Genomic DNA, 26,893 nt, shown 5'->3' with positions numbered 1-26,893 from the left:
TCCCTCTTCCTCTCCCTCCCACCCTCCCTATCCCACCCCTCTAGGTGGACACAAAGCACAGAGCTGATCTCCCAGTGCTATGTGGCTGCTCCCCACTAGCTATCTATTTTACATTTGGTAGTGTATATACGTCCATGACACTCTCTCACTTCGTCCCAGCTTACCCTTCCCCCTCCCTGTGTCCTCAAGTCCATTCTCTACATCTGCATCTTTATTCCTGTCCTGCCCCTAGGTTCTTCAGAACCATTTTTTCCTTTTTTTAGATTCCATATATAAATGTTAGCATACAGTAGTTGTTTTTCTCTTTCTGACTTACTTCACTCTGTATGACAGTCTCTAGGTCCATCCACCTCACTACAAACAACTCAATTTTGTTTCTTTTTAAGGCTGAGTAATATTCCATTGTATATATGTGCCATATCTTCTTTATCCATTCATCTGTCGATGGACACTTAGGTTGCTTCCATGTCCTGGCTATTGTAAATAGAGCTGCAATGAACATAGTGGTACACGACTCTTTTGGAATTACGGTTTTCTAAAGGGCATATGCCCAGTAGTGGGATTGCTGGGTCCTATGGTAGTTCTATTTTTAGTTTTTTAAGGAACCTCCATACTGTTCTCCATAGTGGCTGTATCAGTTTACATTCCCACCAACAGTGCAAGAGACTTCCCTTTTCTCCACACCCTCTCCAGCATTTATTGTTTGTAGATTTTTTGATGATGGCAATTCTGACTGCTGTGAAGTGATACCTCATTGTAGTTTTGATTCGCATTTCTCTAATGATTAGTGATGTTGAGCATTCTTTCATGTGTTTGTTGGCAATCTGTATATCTTCTTTGGAGAAATGTCTATTCAGGTCTTCTGCCCATTTTTGGATTGGGTTGTTTGTGTTTTTGATATTGAGCTGCATGAACTGCCTGTATATTTTGGAGATTAATCCTTTGTTAGTTGCTTCATTGGCAAATATTTTCTCCCATTCTGAGGGTTGTCTTTTCGTCTAGTAAATGGTTTCCTTTGCTGTGCAAAAGCTTTTAAGTTTCCTTAGGTCCCATTTGTTTATTTTTGTCTTTATTTCCATTTGTCTAAGAGGTGGGTCAAAAAGGATCTTCCTGTGATGTATGTCATAGAGTGTTCTGCCTATGTTTTCCTCTAAGAGTTTTATAGTTTCTGGCCTTACATTTAGGTCTTTAATCCATTTTGAGTTTATTTTCGTGTATGGTGTTAGGGACTGTTCTAATTTCATTCTTTTTATGTAGCTGTCCAGTTTTCCCAGCACCACTTATTGAAGAGGCTGTCCTTTCTCCATTGTATATTCTTGCCTCCTTTATCAAAGATAAGGTGACCATATGTATGTGGGTGTATCTCTGGGCTTTCTATCCTGGTCCATTGATCTATATTTCTGTTTTTGTGCCAGTATCATACTGTCTTGATTACTGTAGCTTTGTAATATAGTCTGAAGTCAGGGAACCTGATTCCTCCAGCTCCATTTTTCTTTCTCAAGATTGCTTTGGCTATTTGGGGTCTTTTGTGTTTCTATACAAATTGTGAAACCTTTTGTTCTAGTTCTGTGAAAAATGCCATTGGTAGTTTGATAGGGATTGCATTGAATCTGTAGATTGCTTTGGGTAGTAGAGTCATTTTCACAATATTGATTCTTCCAATCCAAGAACATGGTATATCTCTCCATCTGTTTGTATCATCTTTAATTCCTTTCATCAGTCTCTTATGGTTTTCTGCATACAGGTCTTTTGTCTCCTTAGGTAGGTTTATTCCGAGGTGTTTTATTCTTTTTGTTTCAGTGGTAAGTGGGAGTGTTTCCTTAATTTTTCTTTCAGATTTTTAATCATTAGTGTATAGGAATGCAATTTCTGTGCATTAATTTTATATCCTGCTACTTTACCAAATTCATTGATTAGCTCTAGTAGTTTTCTGGTAGCGTCTTTGGGATTCTCTATGTATAGTATCATGTTACCTGTGAACAATGACAGTTTTACTTCTTCTTCTGTGATTTGGATTCCTTTTATTTCTTCTTCTTCTCTGATTGCTGTGGCTAAAACTTCCAAAACTATGTTGAATAATATAGTGGTGAGAGTGGGCAACCTTGTCTTGCTCCTGATGTTAGTGGAAATGGTTTCAGTTTTTCACCATTGAGAATGATGTTGGCTGTGGGTGTGTCATATATGGCCTTTATTATGTTGAGGTAAGTTCCCTCTGTGCCTACTTTCTGGAGCGTTTTTGTCATAAATCGGTGGTGAATTTTGTCGAATACTTTTTCTGCATCTATTGAGATAATCATATAGTTTTCCTCCTTCAATTTGTTAAGATGGTGTATCACATTGACTGATTTGCGTATATTGACGAATCCTTGCATTCCTGGGATAAACCCCACTTGATCATGGTGTATGATGCTTTTAATGTGCTGTTGGATTCTGTTTGCTAGTATTTTGTTGAGGATTTTTGCATCTATGTTCATCAGGGATATTGGTCTGCAGTTTTCTTTATGACATCTTTCTCTGGTTTTGGTATCAAGGTGATGGTGGCCTCATAGAATGAGTTTGGGAGTGTTCCTCCATCTGCTGTATTTTGGAAGACTTTGAGAAGAATAGGTGTTAGCTCTTCTCTAAATGTTTGATAGAATTTGCCTCTGCCATCTGGTCCTGGGCTTTTGTTTGTTGGAAGGTTTTTAATCACAGTTTCAATTTCAGTGCTTGTGATTGGTCTGTTCATATTTTCTATTTCTTCCTGGTTCAGTCCCAGAAGGTTGTGCATTTCTAAGAATTTGTCCATTTCTTCCAGGTTGTCCATTTTATTGGTATAGAGTTGCTTGTAGTAATCTCTCATGATCCTTTGTATTTCTGCAGTGTCAGTTGTTACTTCTCCTTTTTTGTTTATAATTCTATTGATTTGAGTCTTCTCCCTTTTTTTCTTGATAAGTCTGGCTAATGGTTTATCAACTTTGTTTATCTTCTCAAAGAACCAGCTTTTAGTTTTATTGATCTTTGCTATCATTTCCTTCATTTCCTTTGCCTTTATTTCTGATCTGATCTTTATGATTTCTTTCCTTCTGCTAACTTTGGGGTTTTTTTTGTTCTTTCTCTAATTGCTTTAGGTGTAAGGTTAGGTTGTTTATTTGAGATGTTTCTTATTTCTTAAGGTAGGCTTGTATAGCTATAAACTTCCCTCTTAGAACTGCTTTTGCTGCATCCTATAGGTTTTGGGTCATTGTGTTTTCATTGTCATTCGTTTCTAGGCATTTTTTGATTTCCTCTTTGCTTTCTTCAGTGATCTCTTGATTATTAAGTAGTGTGTTGTTTAGCCTCCATGTGTTTGTATTTCTTACAAATTTTTTCCTCTAATTGATATCTAGTCTCATAGCATTGTGGGCAGAAAAGATACTTGATACGATTTCAATTTTATTAAATTTACCAAGGCTTGATTTGTGACCCAAGATATGATCTATCCTGGAGAATATTCCATGAGCACTTGAGAAGAATGTGTATTCTGTTGTTTTTGGATGGAATGTCCTATAAGTATCAATTAAGTCCATCTTGTTTAATGTATCATTTAAAGCTTGTGTTTCCTTATTTATTTTAATTTTGGATCATCTGTCCATTGGTGAAAGTGGGGTGTAAAAGTCCCCTACTATGATTGTGTTACTGTCGATTTCCGCTTTAATGGCTGTTAGTATTTGCCTTATGTATTGAGGTGCTTCTATGTTGGGTGCATAAATATTTATATTTCTACATCTTCTTCTTGGATTGATCCCTTGATCATTATGTAGTGTCCTTCTTTGTCTCTTGTAATAGTCTTTGTTTTGAAGTCTACTTTGTCTGATATGAGAATTGCTACTCCAGCTTTCTTTTGATTTCCATTTGCATGGAATATCTTTTTCCATCCCCTCACTTGCAGTCTGTGTGTGTCCCTAGGTCTGAAGTGGGTCTCTTGTAGACAGCATATAGATGGGTCTTGTTTTTATATCCATTCAGCCAGTCTGTGTCTTTTGGTTGGAGCATTTATTCCATTTACTTTTAAGGTAATTATTGATATGTATGTTCCTATTACCATTTTCTTAATTGTTTCGGGTTTATTATGTAGATCTTTTCCTTCTCTTGTGTTTCCTGCCTAAAGAAGTTCCTTTAGCATTTGTTGTAAAGCTGGTTTGGTGGTGCTGAATTCTCTTAGCTTTTGCTTGTCTGTAAAGCTTTTAGTTTCTCTGTCAAATCTGAATGAGATCCTTGCTGGGTAGAGTAATCTTGGTTGTAGGTTTTTCTCTTTCATCACTTTAAATATGTCCTGCCACTCCCTTCTGGCTTGCAGAGTTTCTGCTGAAAGATCAACTGTTAACCTTATGGGGATTCCCTTATGTGTTGCTTTTTTTTTTTCCCCTTGCTGCTTTTAATATTTGTTCTTTGTATTTAATTTTTGATAGTTTGATTAATATGTGTCTTGGCGTGTTTCTCCTTGGATTTATCCTGTATGGGACTCTCTGTGTTTCCTGGACTTGATTAACTATTTCCTTTCCCATATTAGGGAAATTTTCAGCTATAATCTCTTCAAATATTTTCTCAGTCCCTTTCTTTTTCTCTTCTTCTTCTAGGACCCTTATAATTCGAATGTTGGTGCGTTTAATGTTGTCCCAGAGGTCTCTGAGAATGTTCTCAATTCTTTTCATTCTGTTTTCTTTATTCTGCTCTGCAGTAGTTAGTTCCACTATTTTATCTTCCAGGTCACTTATCTATTCTTCTGCCTCAGTTATTCTGCTATTGATCCCTTCTAGAGAATTTTTAATTTCATTTATTGTGTTGTTCATCACTGTTTGTTTGCTCTTTAGTTCTTCTAGGTCCTTGTTAAACGTTTCTTGTATTTTCTGCACTCTATTTCCAAGATTTTGGATCATCTTTACTATCATTACTCTGAATTCTTTTTTCAGGTAGACTGCCTATTTCTTCTTCATTTGTTAGGTCTGGTGGGTTTTTTCCTTGCTTCTTCATCTGCTGTGTGTTTCTCTGTCTTCTCATTTTGCTTAACTTACTGTGTTTGGGGTCTCCTTTTCGCAGGCTGCAGGTTTGTAGTTAACCGTTGTTTTTGGTGTCTGTCCCCAGTGGCTAGGGCTGGTTCAGTGGGTTGTGTAGGCTTTCTGTTGGAGGGGACTGGTGCCTGTGTTCTCGTGGATGATGCTGGATCTTGTCTTTCTGGTTGGCAGGACCACGTCCGGTGTTGTGTTTTTGGGTGTCTGTGACCTTATTATGATTTTAGGCAGCTTCTCTGCTAATGGGTGGGTTTGTGTTCCTGTCTTGCTAGTTGTTTGGCATAGGGTGTCCAGCACTGGAGCTTGCTGGTCGTCGAGTGGAGCTGGGTCTTAGCTTTGAGATGGATATCTCTGAGAGAGCTTTTCCCGTTTGATATTACGTGGGGCTGGGAGGTCTCTGGTGGACCAGTTTCCTGAACTGAGCTCTCTCACCTCAGAGGCTCAGGTCTGACACCTGGCCGGAGCACCAAGACCCTGTCAGCCATGTGCTTCTGAGCACGTGGCTCAGAAGAAAAAGGGGAATTAAAAAAGAAAGAAAGAAAGAAAAATAAAATAAAGTTATTGAAATAAAAAAATATATTATTAAAAATGAAAAAATAAAAAAGTAATAAATATAAGAAAGAAAGAAAAAAGAGAGCAACTAAACCAAGAAGCAAATCCACCAATGATAGCAAGTGGTAAAAACTATACTTAAAAAAAAAAAACAAACACACAAAAAACCAGACAGACATAACCCTAGGACAAATGGTAAAAGCAAAGCTATACGGACAAAATCACAGAAAGAAGCATACACACACACACTTACAAAAGGAGAAAAAAGAAATATATATATATTAAAAAAAAAAAGAGAGCAACCTAAATCAATAAACAAATGTACCAATGATAATAAGCTCTAAATACTAAGATAAACATAAAACCAGAAACAAATTAGATACAGAAAGCAAACCCCATGTCTGCAGTTGCTCCCAAAGTCCACCACCTCAATTTTGGGATGATTCGTTGTGTGTTCAGGTATTCCACAGATGCAAGGTACATCAGGTTGATTGTGGAGATTTAGTCTGCTGCTTCTAAGGCTTTTGGGACGTCTGAAGTCTTCTGCCAGCGTTCAGTAGGTGTTCTGTAGGAGTTGTTCCACATGTAGATGTATTTCTGATGTATTTGTGGGGAGGAACGTGATCTCCATGTTTTATTCCTCCACCATCTTGAAGGTCCCTCCTGGACTCATTTCTGAGCCTACAGCAAAAACTGTAGGAACATTCTCCTGAGGGATTCAGTTTGTCTTCAGAGATAAATTATTCTGGCAATTGATATCAGGAAGATTTTGATGCAGATGAAGGCAGCCAAGTGATACCTGGCTCTGTATCACAAGGATTCAAGGTCCATAAGAATAGAAGAATATCACTGGATGAGACCTGTGAAAAGGAACTTTCATAAACTTTTCTCTGTCCTCCAGACTTCTCCTGTCACCTAGACAATCTTCACAAGGGAACAACAGAGTTTTCTTGTGTTTGTACTATCCATGAGCCTCAACTCAGCATAACGTATTTGATTGCTTACAACATCCGAAAATTGTCCTTGGCCAGACTCCTTAGCAACCAGTCTTCTTCAAAGGAGGTCAGTTTGCCAAAATTTTATATTGTCAGCAGGCTCGTGGAAACAACTGGCGGCAGCAGCTAGTTCTAGAAGCAGTTGGTTCCGGTTTCCAGTTTTCTTCCTCTTTCCCAGAATGAGCCTCATCAAGCTCCCAGAGATATCAGTACTGCTCTGCAGGCCACTGTCCCCTCCTGAGAAGTCAGAGTTACAGCTCCACACTTGCTCACTCAGAATCCAGTGAAAATATTCCAGCTTGACAGTGGCCTTCCCCATGGCCATGTGGACACTCAGGTTCCTGTTACCCTGTGACTCAGCCATTTCCAGGGTACCCGGTCTTCTGTGGTATGATTAGCACCTGCCCCTCACATGGGGGGTGAGAGTGAGGAGCTATACATATGTTTTTATACACACATACATATATATGTACATCACATGTATATGATTGAAAGGCAAATAAACAGGAGTTTTATATTTCTAGACTCAAATTTTTTACTTTGAAATGAATAATAATTTCAGAAATATGTTTTATGTGAAAAAAAGATTTCATGTTAAGTTGTGGGATATACCCACATTTACTTCAAGAGAGATTCTGATTTTGTGGTTGGGCCATCAATGAGTTTTTGTTTCTCCCTCCTGGAAATACATTGATGCAAATGGGTAAGTGAAGTCTGGTACTGAGGGAAGGAACACATTACGTGCATTATTAATGGCTGCTTGCTTTGGTGGGTTTATTGGCTTGTGATACAAGAAAGAGCTAGTCTGAACACGATAGATATCCTGATGTCCAGGCCTCCATTAGCATCCTCTAGTTTTGGGGGTCATGTAAAGATGTTTTTTGGGACAGAGCCTTGGCCTTTTTAGTCAATTACTCTTTCATGTATTCATTACTAATACAATATACTACTGGCATTTTTGGACAACAAAAATCTCTCTTTTTCTCTCACATATGTCTCCTTCCTGTCTAAAGGAACAATGGCTATGTAGGAGTTATCAATTTTCCATATTGTTTCTTATTAGATATAAGGAGTGCTCTCAAGTTTCTCTCTCTGAGTACTACTCATGTGGCTGAAATTTGAAGAAAGATTAAAGATTATTTCATGTTTAGATCTATAGACTTTTTAAACAAATTGGGAGAGAAAAAGTGGTGGGAGTTTTCAGAGGTATTACTATTTACAGACATTTAAAATTATAGCTGATCAATAAATTACTAATAACACATGGGAAGTACAATGAATAGAATATTCTCTTATTTCTCACTAGAATCATGAGTTGTAAAAGAGGTATTTTTAACATTTCATGATTAGAAAAACGATTGTCATTTCTCAAGTTTAAGGAATTTTTTTGATATTAAAGTAAAGGTAAAAGCATTGGATATAGTAAATACAGCACAGTGATAGCTGTGTTAATGTTATACGGTCTCCTTAAAATTAACTTTAGTTATATGTTGAAATAAAACTAGAAGAATATAAGTTGCAATATTTTATGATTTGTGCTCTGGGTACCTTTAGGATGAGACACTGCTTGTTAACTAGCAGCTAGATAGTGCTCAAGTTATGACTGTTTACTAATGAAGCAAAGTTATTTTGCTGCAACTGATTTTTATTGAAGAAAAGCCTAATGGTCATATCTTCTATGGGTTAAAATTGACAGAGATTAATTTAGATCCATTCAGCAGTCCAGCTGAGATGGCTTTGGTAAGTTGGTAGTCATAATTTATCTTTACTCTGAAAATATTCTGACCTATTTGCTTTCTAAGCTATGAATGAATGATTTCTAAATGGCTCAGCATTCAGGCTCAGCATTCAGTAAGTTAAATTCCATAACACAGGAGGAATAATGTGATGGCAGAAATTTAAAGCCAGAGTCCACAGAGGTACTCTTAACAAGAAATTGCCTATTTCATAGCATTCATACTTAAATCTTTCCTTCCCTCTGTCCCTTCCTTCTTTCCTCTTTCCTTCCCTCCCTCTCTCCTTTTTTTCTTCCTTCCTTCCCTCCTTTCCTCTTTCTTTCTTTCCTCCCTTCCCCCTTTTTTCTTTGTAGAACCAACCTAGACTGTATCTTAGAATTGATTTATATTTGTAAACCATATGCAAGAATGATTTCCATTTTAAAGGAGCTTACATTTCCAGAGTAAGTGGAACAAGAGACTTAGCTGTAGATAGGCTATGAAAAAGAACTTGCATTTTATTTTTCATTTAGTTAGTTTTACTTCTGTTTTCTTGTACATTAAATCTCATGGCCATCTAGAAACAAAATTGTAAAATAGATGAAGTTTGCCATTCTTCTCTCTGTTTTTTAGCACCTCTCTCTCTATTTCTCCACTCCCCACCCTGACACCAGGTACCCAGAGACCCTTTTCAGCTTCTTCTTATTTCACTATTTCAAATAAAGCTTTTGTCTGTGGAATATGAATCTATCCCCTTTCCATCCAACAGAACTGAGAGCTTACGTGTTGATGGGATAAGTAGCTTTAAGAATACATTAACTTGCCTTATTACATGGAATATTCTGCAGCAAAGCTGCAGTGTAATTAGGAAGGCATTGTTACCTCCAGTACATAAACAAACTCACTTCAGAAAGGTCAAGTGACATCACCAATGCCAATCAGTTAGTAAGTGGCCAAGAGAGAACTAAAACCGTACGTCAGCATTCTTTCCATGGCACTACTCTGGAAAGACACTTATTAGTTAAATCTCATGTGGTATTTATGTATGATAAAAGCTTCCTTTAGCTTTTATCCCAGAATACATTGTGTTAGGGACAATTTCTAAGCCCAGTTGAAAGACTATCAAATGGTAGAGTTTCAGTCACTAGCAACAGAGTTTTAGTAGTGGAAATATTTTAGGAAAAATCTACTGACTTCACCTGTAAATGATCAGATTTGCAAAGCAGACCCTTGCAAATCTGATCATTTTCTTACTCCACTTTTTGATAAAAAATTGTATAATTCTTTTTTATCATTCAAATGTTGGCAATAGACATCAACAAGGAAATTCTTCATACATAACACAATTATTTAGGACATAGGCTTTGATATGAGACAGAATTGGGGTGAAGTTCTGACTCTATATTTTACTACCTTTGTGACGGAGGTTTGGCTAATTCAGTCTCATTTGCTGCAATGGAAAATGGAAATGATCAGGTCTAATACTCAGCTTTTATGCCCCATATGGCTGTATTGATTGCTAACTCTTCAATCATTTAAGAGTCTTAATGATTCTTAAAAAGTTACACCACTGTTCAGATGACCTCTTTATTTCAGTATAATACTTTTTCCATCCCACACTTTACTAAATAAATATATTACCATATTGACACATTAGTTTCAGGCAAAGACACATGTACTAATTTTTTTTAAAAAATCAGCTTTTGGTTAGAGAATATAGTACAAAATAATATCCAGTCACTGTGTTAGCATGTTTGCTTTGTATAATTAGCACGAGTGAGAGATATGAAGAGGTAGATGCTTCTCTGACACCTCAGTCTCTCTGTTGTGAGCCCACACAAATTTGATTTATTTTGAAGTGCTCTCAGGTTTTATTTTTATTTTGTGCTTCTTACTGTTGTTGTTTTTCTGTACTGTAACTATTTTTAATTGTTTTTGAGTGCAGAATAACCATGTACCTCCCAAAAGGCTTAGCTGGGTCAAAGTCAATCACCTGGCTCTTCATTTCTTCATTCCTTCCCCAGTATGATTTCTTTGTATCCTTTTCCACTTAGCTCCACCTACTATTGAGTCATATTTTCCTCCTTGTTTAGTACAATAATATTTTGTGTTATTTAAATTGTTTGTATTTTTCTATCTTGGAAAGTTGTTTGAGTGTCTTGGGTTGGGATGAAATGCATCATAATTTTTCCCATTAAAATTAATGGAAATATATACATTTTAATAGCTTTGCAACTAATGGCAAGGTTTTTATGAACAAATTAAAATCATTTTATGAGGCATACCAGTTACAATTAATGTCCTGAGTCCTCTAAGTGCCTCCTCCCCCCACCACTTCTCTGGCTACCTAAGTTCTCCTCAAGAATGCCCTCCCCTGGTCCTCCCCAACACAGAACTGTACTCAGTAAGAATCCTTCAGAATTCTGCTCCATCATGGTTGGCTTGCATTCTAAATGGTCCATACTCTTGCTATAGCTGTTATTTAATATTGTGAATATTCTTCCTAGCAGTGATAAAAATAGAACCTATCCCAAAGGGTTGTTTTAGGAATGAGATTATATAATGCATGCAAGGAACAATTTAAAAATCTGTGTATTTGTATAAGTAAACACTTAAATATACCAGTTTTACAAATATGTTGTGGTAAACACAGGCTTCTCTATTTGATATCTTCAGTTATATTTCATCAATAAGGAATACTATATTTGATTTTGAATTGGCTATGCATTGAATTGCATGAAATCCAAAATAAAAAACAACACACAAAATTATAAATATTTGCAATTGATTTATTTTTTTAAAAGAACTTTATGTAAACAAATATTAATGCAGAAAAATCCTCTGTGTAAATATGTGTGTATATAATCGAACATTTAACATTACAATCAATGCGAAATTGTAGTTTTGTTAACATTTTCATTGAATCAGTATATGACTCAGACTTAGATATGTATTGATTATCTTGGATTATTTAATTTATATATGTGTTTACATGATTTGTGTCAACAAATTCCCACAAAGCATGCAAATATTTTTGTTCTAGTACTGTGAGAGATCCTCAGCAGCATTCAACAATTGGCCATTGTGAACCATGATGAGAAAAGCTAAACCAACCAATCCTGCCTCTTTATGTTCACCTACATTCTTAACTTTAGTCACTTACTGTGTCTACTCATAGTGAGTATTCACTGAACGAAGAGTACCTGTCAACCTCTATAGACTACATGGGAGGCCGGGCATGTATTTGAGCATCTCATGTATTCAGCCTTGAATGCAAGCTGTCTGGGTCTGGGATGACCCTGGGCTGAGACCCAGAAGAAATTACTCAGGCTCTTTGTATCTCAGTTTTCTCATCTGTACAAACAAGGATAAAAATAACATACACCTCATAGTGTTGTAGTGAAGACTTAGTTCCTACATTTAAAACTTTTAGGATAGCACCTGGCAAATAGCAAATGTTCTGTTAAAGTAAGCTATTTTTGAAAATAACTATTGCCATTTTATAGCCCATTGAGAAGAATTAAGTGGCATCCGTTTGGACATTGAAGTGTGTACCTGACCACGTGTGTTTTTAATACCAATATTTTGATTTTCATAAAAGTGGATAAGCTGTGAATAAAAAAATGTCTGGGATGTTTTTAATTGTTTGGTGTTAACTAGTATTTTATTGTTGAATTTAAAATAAACAAAAAAAAACAACTTTCTAATTGGGATTGTTATATTCTGGGCATTAAAATGGAAATGATTGAGATAGGATGGGGGTTGTTGAAGATAGGATATGTATCATCAATTCCAGATGAATCTTCTTAAATTCATTAACTGAATTTTCACTAGAAATGGAAAAAAAACTCAAGTCTGTGAAATATGTGAAAGATTCCTTTGCAAAGGAATCTCTTCTGATGTCAATAACAGGTGCAATTAGATGTGGCCTCTTGAAGAACGGGAAACTGAATTAGGGTCATTCCTAAAAAGAAGTAGAGTTTTTGAGTATGAGGAATAATAGGCTCAGATGAATCAGAAAAGCATGCAACACAGAGGAAAATAACTGCAAGTTACAACGAAGAGTGTGATACAAGAGAAAGAAAAAGAAGATATGACAAGTGGTATGGAAGATGCAAGAAAAAATGAAAAGTGTTATAGGAAGTGAAAATGAGGAAGAAGTTTATAAGAACTAGACCAAGAAGAAATGAGAAAGAGGAAAATGATGGAAAAGAGACTTTAGAATCTATGGAAACCGGAAGTATTATAGCAAAAAACATTGAAAAGTCACAGGAGTGAGCCTAAGGTATAAATGAGTATTTTCAGAAATATATGATACAAATATCAAGGAAGAAAATGAAGGGAAAAATATAAAGAAACAAAAGTTGATAAAGAAATGCTGTATTGAAGTCTGACCGTTAAGTATTTGTCAGTTTCTACCAAAAGCTTATATTCCTTTAGTATTTTAATAAATTCATTACCTGTTCTTTAAAAAGATGACATGTATTAGCATTGTCCACCAATTTTCTAGTTTGAGAACCATTCTTCCTCAGTTAATCTATTGTTTATTTGTTCAAACACTACACTAATAAACAAGCAATTATTCTGTTATTCTAAACAAATATGTTAATTGCTTCCTAAGGTCACCTTTTCAGAGTATTACTAGGAGTGATTACAAGATTAAAGAGTGAAAAGAAATGAGCCAAGAATATGCAAATGAAATTTACATTAATTACCTTACAATGATGACAAGGATGAGTGATCTTATTTTTAAATCAGAAATTACTCCTGAACTAGCAATTCACCATTGACACTTATTGTCATGGTGCTTCTAAAATGACATTTGAAAAGATCACTGTTATAATATATGCATATGCTTTAAATATAGACATAGTATTAGCTCAACCTTCTAAAATATTTACACATGTAAAATGATATGCCTACAGCATAGATTTATTGAGTTCATTTTGTTGTCCAGCCATTAGTCAAGGCTTTCGGAATACAAAGAAAATAAAACTAAGTCACTAACCCCAATAAGTTTCTGGTTTAATGAGACAGATATCTAAAACAACTTTAATAAAATATATATGTTATCACAAATTGGTGAGGGTAAGACAAGGGAGGATGAAAATAATGAGTTAAGAAAAGCTCATTAGGGTAGGTCTTCTTTAAACAGGGTCTCAAACTATTTAAGAATGGGATGGCTAAATTATTCCTCACAAAGAAAAGGGCAAGCAGAGAGCACTGCAGGCAGGAAGAAACAGGGTATTATACATGTAACAAGAGGGTCAACCAATGACAATGGAACTCTTATTTTTTGAGGGGAATTTTCAGGATCCTAAGGTTCTGTTTGGCATTCATCTAGGTTTATATCATGACCTAACCTGAAAAATTAAAGGACTAATAACACCAAGTCACTAGAAGCAATGTAATTAAATTAATCCTGAAGCAAGATATGCTTTTTTACATTTCTTAAAGGTTCACTAGTACCTTTACATATTAATGGTGGAAAAGATGTTACATCTGGCCAAGACCTCTGTATGCTACACTAAGGGAAAACAATTAATTTCAGCATTATTTTAAAGGAAAAGTTTAAAATTTTGTTCTCTGTTTAATTACGTCAAATTGTAATAGAACCAAATTGTAATTACATCTAATTGTACAATTCAGTGGTCAGATTGACAACATATACACGGACCATTCCATATACAAAATTTTTCAGCCCAGGGGGGAAAAATGAACTCCAAAAATAATTTTGTTAAACATACAGTTATTGAGTATCTGGTATATGTGCTTGACACTGAGTGATGCTAAAGGATAGGCATGAACTTGGATAAAATGCTGTCTCTTCATATTCTTCAAAAGAAAGAGTGCGTATAAAGCTGTATTAGAAGAGGATGCATATGTATGAAGGGGATAAGGATAATCTAGTTGGAAAGGGCGCATCCCGAGGAGTTGTTTCTGGAAGCTGCATCTGCATAGTAAAACTGTCATTTATACTTATATTGTATACTTATTTTGGGAGAGGGAACTTTGGAGAGGCTGATGGAGGTTTATGGGGTTAAAGTCATTCTTTGGTGACATCATTGACTATAATCAAAACATTTACTTCGGGGGGAAAAAAATCAAAGAAAAATTACATTGGAATTTTATTCAATAAGCCTAGGACAAATCCAATTGAAAGGATCCCATGATGAAATATTGGCTAGGCAAAATACAAACACCTTAAATAATAATCCTAAACAGTACTCTAGTCTGGATAGGGAAACACAAATATGCAGCAGAAGTATTGCAAGAATAGACGTCAATATCAATTTATTTGCGAATTCCTAGAAACAGAAGGGCTACTATAATTTATAAATGAATGATGCCCTGGGAGGTTATTTATCTTTATTTACCTAAGAATCATAGAGAAGATGTCTCACAGTTAAAGCCCTTGAGTACAGAAACCAGAAATACATTTCATTGTGTACAGTTCAAAATTATCATTCAAAATATGTGAGAAAGTTGAACTGGTTTAATAAGCCAGAGAGGGACCTGGATAAGGAGGTAAAATATTGAGTAAAAATAGCAGAATGAGCAGAATGAACTTTGCAGAGATCAAGTCATGTTGAACTATTAATCCTAAAAGCTAACAGAATACTCCACCAAACTCTTAGCCTATAGAGGAACTGAGCAACTCTTCTGAAGCAGAGAGGTTTTCTATCCCCATTCTCATGTTCAATAATAGCTAATACTTTAATATTTTAATGAATCTTAGCATTTTGGTACAGAGATGCTTTAGTAGTTCCATAGCCTTTGCTTAATGATATATTGCAGTCCCTAGCTAGCACAGGATCTCTCTCCTTAGATAATTTGAGTAGTAAGTGTATACTTTAGAGTTTAAAAGACTAGCGGAGACTAAAGAATTGCAATATATATCTTGTTCCTTCAGTTTGCCTCTCTGAAGAAGATAATATACTGATTAGCAATCCAACAGAGTTTAACAACTGTTCTATTTAGGGGAAGGTAATAGAATGGTTAACTAATGATAGGCTTGTTGCTGGGAAACAAAGAATGTTACTACCACAAGTAAGGTGTCAACACAAGAGTAGTGTCCTCTAAGTATACAGCGAATTCTTATTGAATGATTGGATAGTTTTTTGTTTGTTTGTTCTTGTTTTTCTTCTTAAAAATAAATCTATCATTTGGGTCTCCCACCTAGGACATAAATGCAGTCTCATCTTCTTTTAACTAAGATTGAATTGGTTTTGGATATGTTCTAATGTCCATCAATATTTCCTCTCTTGTAAGAATATTTATGACAGTACATGACCTACTTTCTGAAAAAGACTTCAGTTTAAGGTTTAGAAGTACTTCTTGCCTTTAATTATCCTTTAGAATACTCTTTGCTGTTCAGCAAACACTTATCGAGTGGTTACTGTGTTTCTTGTATTGACCTAAGCATCGTTGGGGAATACTATAGCTTCTGCTTTCGGCTGAATTTGGGAGATGAGACTTGCCACAACAGAGAGTCAGAGGAAGAGCTATGGGAGTTCAGAGGAGGGAGCGATTACTTTCAGTTGAGAAATCAGGAAAAACTTCAAGGAGGATGAAGTATTTGTGTGAAGTCTTGGAGGATGAGTAATTTTGGGTATTTGGAAAGATGGGGTTGGGGGGAGTACATAGAGTCACAAGTAGAAGGCATATATAAAAAATAGCTCAGGAACAGGAAACACAGTGTATGTTCTTGAATTAACATATTTTTGATTGCCTGCACAGTTTAAGACTCCTTCTCTGGACATAGTACCTATCTAGAGTCATGCTGCTGGCTGGCCAACTGCCAACTGGAGTCTGTCCTGCAGAACTTAAAACTAAGAAACAAAGGTACTGAGGTAGGATGATAGAGATGAGTTCATAAAAATATCATGTGGAGTCAGGAGAGTGAAAGCTATGTTTGGTATATTTGCTGCTGAGAAGCAAAGAAAGTTTCAAGAGGTTGCCTCAATCCTGAGTAGTTTCCCAAGTCTCATCTCCAGGTTTCATGTGATTTAACTCTGTTCTGGTGCTATTTAAAGACACTATGCCCTTTCAATAGATGCTCCTTTATTTGAACTACTTGAGTGGGTTTTTGTTCCTTGAAATCAGAGTCTTGACAAACATATTATGATCAAATGGTGAGTCTAGATTGATGGGTGCCCAGAGTGCCTAAAGTGAATCAGTACAAACTGTTTTTGAGATAAATGGGGCTCAGATTATAGAATTCCCTGATGCCAATCAGTTTTTCTACTTTGGGAACAATGCAAGAATTTTTCTGAACATGATGATGGTGACATCAGCACTATATCCTTGAAAAGATAACTCAGGTTTAATATGCAGAATGGATTGAGGGAAGAGAGTGAAGTAGACGAGAGACTGATTAGGTGATGTGATTGTGGTGTAAAGTGATGAAAGTAGGAATAAAAAATGTTTTGTGTAAGTAGAATTGTCTCAGTGGGGCAACTGCTCGGATGGCAATGTTAAAAGAGGGAGAAATAAAGAATGTCTTAGGCAGTTTCTGCTTAAATGACTACCAGAAAAGGGGGCACCTTGGGCTATAAATTTAGAAATTGATTTCATGGCGGTAATACCTTGAAGTATGGGATGATAAGAGATCAATAAGTGATGTAGTATAGACAGTTATGGGGATAGGGGCTTGACAAGAAAACCTGGAACCTTGAGAAATGCCTACACTTTAGATAAGGTCAAGAATGAGAAACTAGATTAGTATGGAGATTTCTAAAATGTAGAAGAGTTAGTGACATGAGGTTTATGTATGATAATTTGCAGCAAGACTAAGGATATGAGAAAAAGGCCAAAGGACTAGGATGGAGTGAATCATTGGTGAAGTTGTGTCAATACAATTTCAAATGAAGTGGGTGATTATGAAGGGAAGACTACTTTCTCAAAACATTTGAAGTAGAGAACGGGGAATGTATTGCTTGAAGGAGTAGTAAGTTCAAGAAGAGATTTAGAAGAGTGAAGACTATATTGTAGGACTTCCCTGGTGGTGCAGTGGTTAAGAATCTGCCTGCCAATGCAGGGGACATGGGTTCGAGCCCTGGTCCAGGAAGATCCCACATGCCGCGGAGCAACTAAGCCTGTGTGCCACAACTACTGAGCCTGTGCTCTAGAGCCCACAAGCCACAACTACTGAGCCTGCGTGCCACAACTACTGAAGCCCGCGCGCCTAGAGCCCGTGCTCTGCAGCAAGAGAAGCCACCACAGTGAGAAGCCCGCGCACCACAACGAAGCGTAGCCCCCCTGCTCGCCACAACTAGAGAAAGCCCACGCGCAGCAACAAAGACCCAACACAGCCAAAAGTAAATAAATAAATAAATAAATAAATAAACTAATTAATTTAAAAAAGGATTATATTGTATAGTGAAATATCTTGGAAATATTGAATATTCAAAAGCATGGCAAAAATACTCTTTAAAGCATAATGGTTATGAAGATGATAGGGAGGGTGAAAGTAGGGCACAAGTGTCAATCTTGTAGAGTGAAGGTAAAGAAAAGAGAATGTGTCAAAATACAGATATTTTGAGGCAGGAAAATTGGAAGAATAAACAATACTGAATGGCCTCAGACAATAATAGACTAGAGTATTTGCTGAAAAGAATAGGGAACTTAAAGAAAGTAGAAAAGGCAATCAGGTAGATATGAATAAATCATTGATGAGTTAGCAAGAGTTTGTAGTAAGACCAATTTGTCTAGTTTCACAATGTTTTCTATTAATTTAAAGGGAATAAGGAAAATACTAAATTGAAAGTGTAGGCAGAGAATCATGAATTCTTTTAAGTATAGAATTTTTTTCATAGCTTAAGTATTTTATTTGTTTGCAACTAAGCTTGTTAACACTATATAATAAAAATGTACAAAGAATAATGTTCCAGTTTTTGACTAGATTTAAGTCAAAGATATTCATTAATAAGGAATCTTCGAATGTGAATATTCCAGGAACTTCTCTAAGCCATCTGATCAGGACAACTGTCTCTGAATATTACCTTACTTTGGAAGGTACTGGCATACATTTGAATTAAACTCAGTTGTTTTCAAAATAAGCCTTAATTTAAAAAACTATTCTATAGTCAAACTAAAACAATTTTAATAGAACTTTCCTTTCCAGAAAAAATAATAAAGGAAACAAGGCATTTTGTAAAACATGGTCTTGAACAAGTCACAGTAAAAAATAAATGTGTACTTAACTTCCACCTGCTCAAAACAGAGGCTACTTTCTTTTTTTTTTTTTAATTTATTTATTTTTGGCTGTGTTGGGTCTTCGTTTCTGTGCGAGGGCTTTCTCTAGTTGCAGCAAGCGGGGGCCACTCTTCATTGCGGTGCGCGGGTCTTTCACTGTCTCTCTTGTTGTGGGGCACAGGCTCCAGACGCGCAGGCTCAGTAGTTGTGGCTCACAGGCTTAAGTTGCTCCGCGGCATGTGGGATCTTCCCAGACCAGGGCTCGAACCCGTGTCCCCTACATTGGCAGGCAGATCCTCAACCACTGCACCACCAGGGAAGCCCCAGAGGCTACTTTCTGTTCCTCAGCCTTGGAAATAAGGTGAAGAACAGTCTGTAAGCAACTTCGGGCAGGGGGTTGCCCAAACAAAGCTCAAGCAATTGAACCTGGACATCTCTTAAAAGAATCTGGGGGAACCTGACCAAAGGATCCAAATTCTATTTTTAATAACTGATACAAAGGTGAAGTGGCGCCTCCCAAGTAGCAGTGCCTCCGGGGCATGGCCCAGCCCCATGCTCACCTTTGTCAAGATCCCAAGCAAACCCTGATTCTCCTGCTCCAGAGGAGACTCCTTTCCTTCTTAGAGGTTCAGTGTCCAGGGAGCTCCTTGTGTGAATGAGGTGAGCACAGACTCCACATGGGTATTTTAAGGCTTGGAGTCAAAGTGATGTTCTAACACAGCTAGGCAGAGTCATGTGTCAAATGGCCTGTCTAGGGTTTGTTCTAATTCCTCACCACTCATTTGTAGACCTAGGACCACAGACCTTTGCTATGTCGTCATAATCACATCTAATGTCCATCCTAACTTATGACTCAAATTCTGTGCCTGGAAACAGTCCCTGTATTTAACAATAATACCTACACATAAAACAATCCACTGTGACAACTTATATGGTCACAAAACATTAATGATCTTCTGTAGACCAAGGAAATGTTTTTAACCATAATTGTCGTGCATCAAATTCACAGCCAGAATCCCCAAAATCAAAAAAATTTGCACAATACAAATAATAACTTAAAATACACATACACACACTCTCACACACACTTCTTACAGAACTGTACTTGGGGAAACTCCATTTGTTGAGTGCCACTGAGGGCATATTTTGCTAAACTGCTGCTCCAGGTATTTTTGTTTCGAAAATCTATCACAGTAGGGCACAGCAGTTTATTGGATGAGCAGAAAAGAAAGATACGCTTGTGGCAACCGGAAAGTTTTAAGGTCTTTCAAGTTGTATAAAATGGACCTGCAGAAACATTTAAGTGTTCTCAGGATGCAAAGCTGGAGCTGAAATGTGATATCAAACCAGTTGCAAAAAGTGTACAGCAGCCATCTCTTGAGGTCAAACCTGGTACCCAGATATGCAAGAAAGCTTCAGGACACGTAGCTTGTTGGCCTTGTCCCATATCGTCACATAATCTGATCATGTGTGAATTTCACAAAAGATTCATGTTGTTCTGCTGGTTTGGTATTGAGGATTTGCTCATACTCCTCCCGAATTTTATCTTCATAGTCTTTTAAGAGACGCTCACGTATTATTCCAACTTGTCGGAGGGTAAAGGTGGGCTGGTCCTTCTTCATCCAAGAGGAACCTGGAGAACTAGGTGCTGTGAGCGCTGAGTGAGGCTGACTTTCCGAAGTACAAGCGTCAGTCACTCTGATTAAGAACAACTTCTAAACGTCTCCACCTCTGATAACGACTATATTCTTGTTTTATGTTCTGACAAATTTGCCCCGCAGTTGGAAGGCACCGCTCGCTGCCGGGCAGGGCGGGCTGCGCCTGAAGCAGCGGCGGCGGCTCGGCGTCCGGGGGCCTGAGGCCCGGAGTGCGGCCGGCAGAGGGGCGCAGCGCCGCCGCTTCGGGGAGCCGGGGCTCAGCAGCGCCGCCTCGAACTCCATGGGCCGCTTCCACGTTGCCCCGCACGCCGTGCCGCCGAAGGGCCAGGCACCGGGAGCCGACGCCGCTGTAACTGCGGCCTAACCTCCCGCTCCTCAGCGGAGCTCGCAAGCCAAGCCGGCTACAATGGCGGCTCCAGCACCGGCAGCCAAGTATAGAATTTCTTTTTCTACCAATATGGTGGGTGACTAGATATTCTGAAAAGCACTGTCATCATAAAACATTTAGGTGCAGAAAAATTAATGCAAATAGGCTATAAAATTGATAGCTGAGATTAAAAAGTTGAGAAACATAACCAAAATAGTAAGGACACATAGAATCTGTGGCTGCTTTGGGACATTTACTTTTGCTAAGAACTAGACTTGATTTTTATAGACTCTGATGAAATTAATACAATGTCTGGGACTCTTACAAAGTGACGAGTTGGAATCGAGACCCACATATAAAGCAAGAACTCTCAAATGGCTGTAATGCCAATGAAAGGGTGATAGAAAATCTAACTTGCCAGCAAAGGAAAATGACAAGATAACTTGTCTATTTTATGCAGATTCAGAATGGGAAAATAAAAAACTCTGAGAATTTGTAACCATAGGACTTCCTTACATTAATTGTAAATTAAATTTACTCTAATTTCAAGGTCCAGAGAATCCTAAGCTGAAAAACTGAAGTGGCCCTGAGTTTATAAAACTGGAAGACATGCGACAGAAACAAATGCAAATGATCTCCCTTTAAAAAGCCTAATATGAGCACATAATAAAGTTAACCAAATGTGCAAGGAATAAAGCCCCTATGAGTAAGAGTGAACAAAATTAACAAAACAGCATATGTATATTTCTAAGAACTCTTGATATTGGAATTACTTAATACAAAATATAAAATAATTGTTTTAAAATTGCTTCAAGAAATAAAATATAGATTTAAAAACCATAAACCATAAACATAAAAAGGAATAAGAAACCATCAAAAATTATCAGCCCAATCATAAAAGAATAACAAGAACAACAAGAATAACAAGAAAAAGCAACAACAGATTTAGAAATGAAAGAGATTATCATCAAATTTTAGAATGCATTAATGGGCTAAATAGAAGATTGCATTAAAAAGAGAATTTGTGGAGTTCTCTGATCATTTGTCAGAGTAAACCTCTACCATTCTAATTGTTCCAAAATGATATGAATCAACTCTGGACTAATACAAAAAACCAACCACTCTGAGGACTCCAGAGAGTGAACAAAAAAAGGCAGATTTTGGAGGGAAGTTGATACTTGAAGAAAAGTCCTGACATAGGTTAGTCCATTTTTGTGGATTTGGCTTGAGGGTGGGCCATGTTCACAGCACAGAGAAAGACAGCTGAACTTGTAATAAAAAGTGCATTGCCTGTGCTGGAGAATGAGAAGAGTGTCCTGGAAAGGAGAGAGTATAGAAGGAGAACCCTGTGTTCTGTGTACAATCACTACCTAAATCTCTACCTGGTCTAAAAATAGCACATGCAGGCATCCTGGCTAAAAGGTAAAAAAAAAAAAAAAAAAAAAAAATCATACTTTAAATTGAGTTGCTACCTATTTCAAGTGAGACAGAGATTGCAATTGGAGCCTAATCAAGGTAATTGCTTGCTAAAAAATAGATCAGAGCTTGTCAGAAGAATATAACAAAATCAAGATTCTCCACCACACAATTTTCACAATGTCCAAGATAAATTCCAAATTAATTAACATAAGAAGAACCAGGAAAATGGTATTATTCTCAAAGGAGAAGAAAATCAACTGCAATATCCCAAATGGTGGAATTATCATAAAAGAATATAAATTAACTGTGCTTAATATGGCATGTGCTTGTGATAAATTAAAGGATAGGAAATCTCAGCTGAAAAGTAGAAATTATAAAGAAGAAACAAATGGACATTTTAGAATTTAAAAATATAATAATATTTAAAATTTTCAAAATTCCCTGGATGAACTTAATGGAAGAATAGAGGTAACAAAGAAAAGTGTCAGTGAACCTGAAGATAGAGGAATAGAAATTATCTAATTTGAAAAGGAGTGAGAACAATACTTTTTAAAAGAGTTTCTGACTTTTTCCCAGGATGTAGAAAGCTGGAAAGAGCATCATCACTCCAGATAATCTACAAAGTCATTACTTTAGAACCCATCAGAAAACTGAGGTCTTAGGCAGGCAACTACCCTGATGTATAAGAAAATACAGGTTCTTATAAGAGAAGATGTTATTTGAATCTTGCCTTACCTACAGTAGCGCATGAAAGGAAGATGGGCCCACAATTTTGGAGAGTGAGAAGAATGAAGGTAAAAATTAATCCTAAAGCAAGCTGAAGGAAAGAAATAACAAAATAAAAATTAATGAAATTGAAGACAGAAAAAAAAAGAGATATTTAAGAAAAAACAAAAGCTGGTTCTTTGAAAATATTAAAAATTAATAAAATTCTAGAAAGAATAACCATGAAGAAAAGAGAAGGCACAAATTATTAAATGCGAAATGAAAAAAGGATATTATTATAGATCCTACAGATGTTAAAAAGATAAGAAAATATTATAGCCAACTTTATGCTCATAAATTTAACAATTTAGATGAAATGGACAAATTCCTTAAAAGACACAAACTAACCAACCTTACTCAAGATTAAATAATGTGAATTATTGTATGTCTATTAAAGAAACCAAATTAATAAATAAAGTTTTTCAAGAAATAAATCTCCAGGACCAAATGGCTTCACTGGAAAATTCTAATTAACATTCAAAAAAGAAATATTACTATTTCTACATTAACTTTTCCAAGAAAAGGAAGAGAGAAAACGTTTTGCAATTCATTTTTATCAGGCCAAAACCCAAACCAAACAAAGACATTACAAAGAAAGATTAATAGAACAATGTCCCTCACAAACTTAGATGTAAAAAATCCTATGTGCAATATTAGCAAATCAAACCCCGCAATATATAAAAGGATAATATATCATGATAAAGAGGGATCTATCCTGGTAATTCAAGCCTGATATACATTTGAAAAACAAATGATGTAATTCACAATATCAACATATTAGGGAGCAAAAAACATATCACATTTGAAAATACAAAAATTTGTATAGTTTTTTTCCAGAAATATTTCCTGGGATTTATTACTGAATCCATCTACTGATTAAGCCCTAAAATGTCTCTGTGGGAAGGTTTTATTTTGGAGTTTCACTTCCTTAAAATTATTAAACTATTCTAATTTTATATTTATTTTTGTTTTAATTTTTATTGTTTCTTTCTTGGAATTTGTCAACTTTATCAACATTTTAAATTTATTGGCAAAATATGTTTATACAACCTGTATTAGTTTGCTAGGGATGCTATAACAAAGTACTGCAAACTTGGTGTCTTAGAAATTTATTGTCTCAGTTCTGGATGCTAGGAGTCTGAAATCAAGGCATTATCAGGATTGGCTTCTCCTGAAGGCTGTAAGAAAAAAATCTGTTTCATGCCTCTCTAGTAGCTTCTGGTAGCTCAGTTCTTCCTTGTAAGTGGTATTCCCTCTGTTTCTTCACATTATTTTCCCTCTGTGAATGTCTGTCTCTATGTCCAAACTTCCCCTTATATTAGGACACCAGTCATACTCTATTAGGTCTCTCCCTAATAACCTCATCTTAACTTGACTATACCTGCAAAGAGGACTTCAACATATCAAGTTTGGGGGACACAGTTCAATCCATAACAGTATTACTTTTTAATATCTGTAGAATTAATATCTGTAATTATCCTTAATAATTAGTTTTTAATATTTGTAGAATGTACAGTTATACCTTTTTTATTCCTAAGGTGGTTTTTTATGTTTTACATTTACATTTTACATTTATATTATTTATATTGTCAGAGGTTTTTCAGTTTTATTAATCTTTTCAGAGAATCATATTTTGACTTTGTTTATACCCTCTCGGATATTTGCTTTCTAAGTTATTCATCTCTGCTTGTGTCTTATGTATAATTTGCTTTTCTTTCTCTAACTTCTTGGTTAGATTCTTGAGATTTTTACATTTTATTCTTCATCACTAGTTCTATTTGAAGGTTATAAATTTGCCTCTGACCACAGCCTGAGCTTTATCCCTCAAAAATTTCACTAAAATTTTACTTGAAAAATTGTGGGGACTTCCCTGGCAGTCCAGTGGTTAAAACTTTGCCTTCCAATGCAGGGGGTGCAGGTTTGATCCCTGGTTGGGAAGCTAAGATCCCACATGCTTCAAGGTCAAAAAACCAAAACATAAAACAGAAGCAATATTGTAACAAATTCAATAAAGACTTTAAAAATGGTCCACATCAAAAAGAAAATCTTAAAAAAAAAAAGAAAAATTGTGAAGATGGAGGCAAACTAAAAGAATAATACAAGAAGTAGAGGTATCCTTTTACAAATTGTTAACTTTTTGTCTTATTTGTCCTCTCTTTCTCATCAGTAGATAGGTCTATTATTTTCTGAACTATTCGAAAATAATTTTAAATTTTATGACAGTACCCTCTGAAAAAAATTAAAGCTATGTTACTCTAATAATAAGAATATTTTCCTATTTAACTGAAACATCATCATATCCATGAAATAATTTTTAAAATTTATTTATGTAATAGTATTGTTGAATATAATATTATTTTTTTAATTCCCTAAGGGTCCAAACATATTTATTATGGTTGTTTTAATTTTTTTAATCTAATACCCTATTTTTTCACATACCTGCATACATTGGAAAATGGTAAAATGTGATTTAAATTATTTCCTAATTCTCTCTTGTCATGTTTTCTTTGACCCAGTTGATTACTTAGAAGTGCATTTCTTAATATCCAAACTTATGAGGAATTAAAAGTTATCTAACTTTGCACTTGGCCAGAGAACATATTCCAGATGATTTCAGTACTTTCGTTTTTATTGATACTTGGTTTTGGTGAGGCATGTGCTCAGATCTGATCAGTATTTAATGTTCACTTGAGAATTTTGTTTGGCAAGAATTTCTGTTCTGCAAAAAATTTTGTTCTGCGGTTGTTACCAATAGTGTTCTATATTATGTCGATTAGATGAAGTTTGTTAATAGTACTTTTCAAATCTTTTATATGTTTACTACTATTTGTCTGGTTATCCTTTCAATTATTGAGAAACATGGGTTAAAAATATCTTGTGTAATTGTGGAATTATTTATGCCATTTTTAAAAGTTCTATTTTGTTACTTTATATGTTTTGAGGCTTTGCTATTAGTTGCATACAAATTTATGGATATTACATATATTTGGTGAATTAAATTTTTTTAAAAAATTTTTATTTATTTATTTATTTATTTTTGGCTGTGTTAGGTCTTCGTTTCTGTGCGAGGGCTTTCTCTAGTTGTGGCGAGCAGGGGCCACTCTTCATCACGGTGCGCAGGCCTCTCACTGTCACAGCCTCTCTTGTTGTGGAGCACAAGCTCCAGACGCGCAGGCTCAGTAGTTTTGGCTCACGGGCTTAGTTGCTCCGCGGCATGTGGGATCTTCCCAGACCAGGGCTCGAACCCGTGTCCCCTGCATTGGCAGGCAGATTCTCAACCACTGCGCCACCAGGGAAGCCCTAAATTTTTATATTATAAAATTTATTTTTAGGACTTTATATTATTACACTGTTACTTGAAATTATTTTTCACTGATACTAACATAGCTATTTCAGCTTTCATTTGGTTAGTTTATACCTGGTATATGTTTTTCTATCTTTTTATTCTCAAATTTTAAATCCATGCATTTTATATGTCTTGTGGAAACTATTTTTCATTAATTGTTAATAAATTTTTATTAACATGTTTGCATTTTAATTAGAGTATATAGAATTTTATATTTAGTAGAATAATTGGTATTTAATATCTAAATTTGCCATTGTACAATTTTTTGAATTTTTCCCACCTGTGCTGTGTTCCTTTTTCTCACCTTTCTTAACGTATTTCGAATTGATTATTTTTATTATTCTATTTTTCTTCTAGCAGCCAAGTAATTGTATGTGCTTTTACTATATGTACAAATTACAGTATGCATTCTTGAATTTTCATATGTGAGTTAGTACTTTTATCTCTTCCTGGGCAGCTCAAGAATTTTAAACATGTTTAATGTATTTAGTCCCCTTGAACTTGTAACTTACTTCTTCTAGATGATTAAAAAGTTCTCAATCTTATTAATATTTTTGGAAATGCAGATTAAAACTATCATATGATAACTCTACACACTTACAAATTTGACCAACATTTAAAAAGTCTTATAGAGGATATAGACCTATTAGAATTTTCATATGTTGCTGAGTTGGTGTGCAAATTTGTACAATCACTTTGTAGAAGAGTCTGCTAAACAGTGAACACAAATGGTCATAGACGTAATGTTTGGAATACTTTAATACTGGTGACAACCCAAATGACTATAAACATTACATTGAATAAAAAAACTAGTGATGTATTTATATAATGACATCTTTTAAAGATGTG

General features: G+C 35.7%; 1 pseudogene across 1 annotated transcript in view; it reads right to left on the bottom strand.

Annotated features, from left to right (window-relative positions):
- Window positions 1–581: 581 nt before the first annotated feature.
- LOC309666455 (akirin-1 pseudogene) overlaps window positions 582–26,893 on the bottom strand; it is a 47,642-nt pseudogene continuing 21,330 nt past the window's right edge. Inside the window, exon 2 of the transcript in view lies at window positions 582–20,507. The product of the transcript in view is annotated as an akirin-1 pseudogene (transcript). The remainder of the gene's footprint in view (window positions 20,508–26,893) is intronic.

Source organism: Balaenoptera physalus (assembly GCF_965194825.1).
Source record: "Balaenoptera physalus genome assembly, chromosome: 8".
Taxonomy (NCBI): Eukaryota; Metazoa; Chordata; class Mammalia; order Artiodactyla; family Balaenopteridae; genus Balaenoptera; species Balaenoptera physalus.
This window is presented reverse-complemented; position numbering and strand designations above follow the sequence as displayed.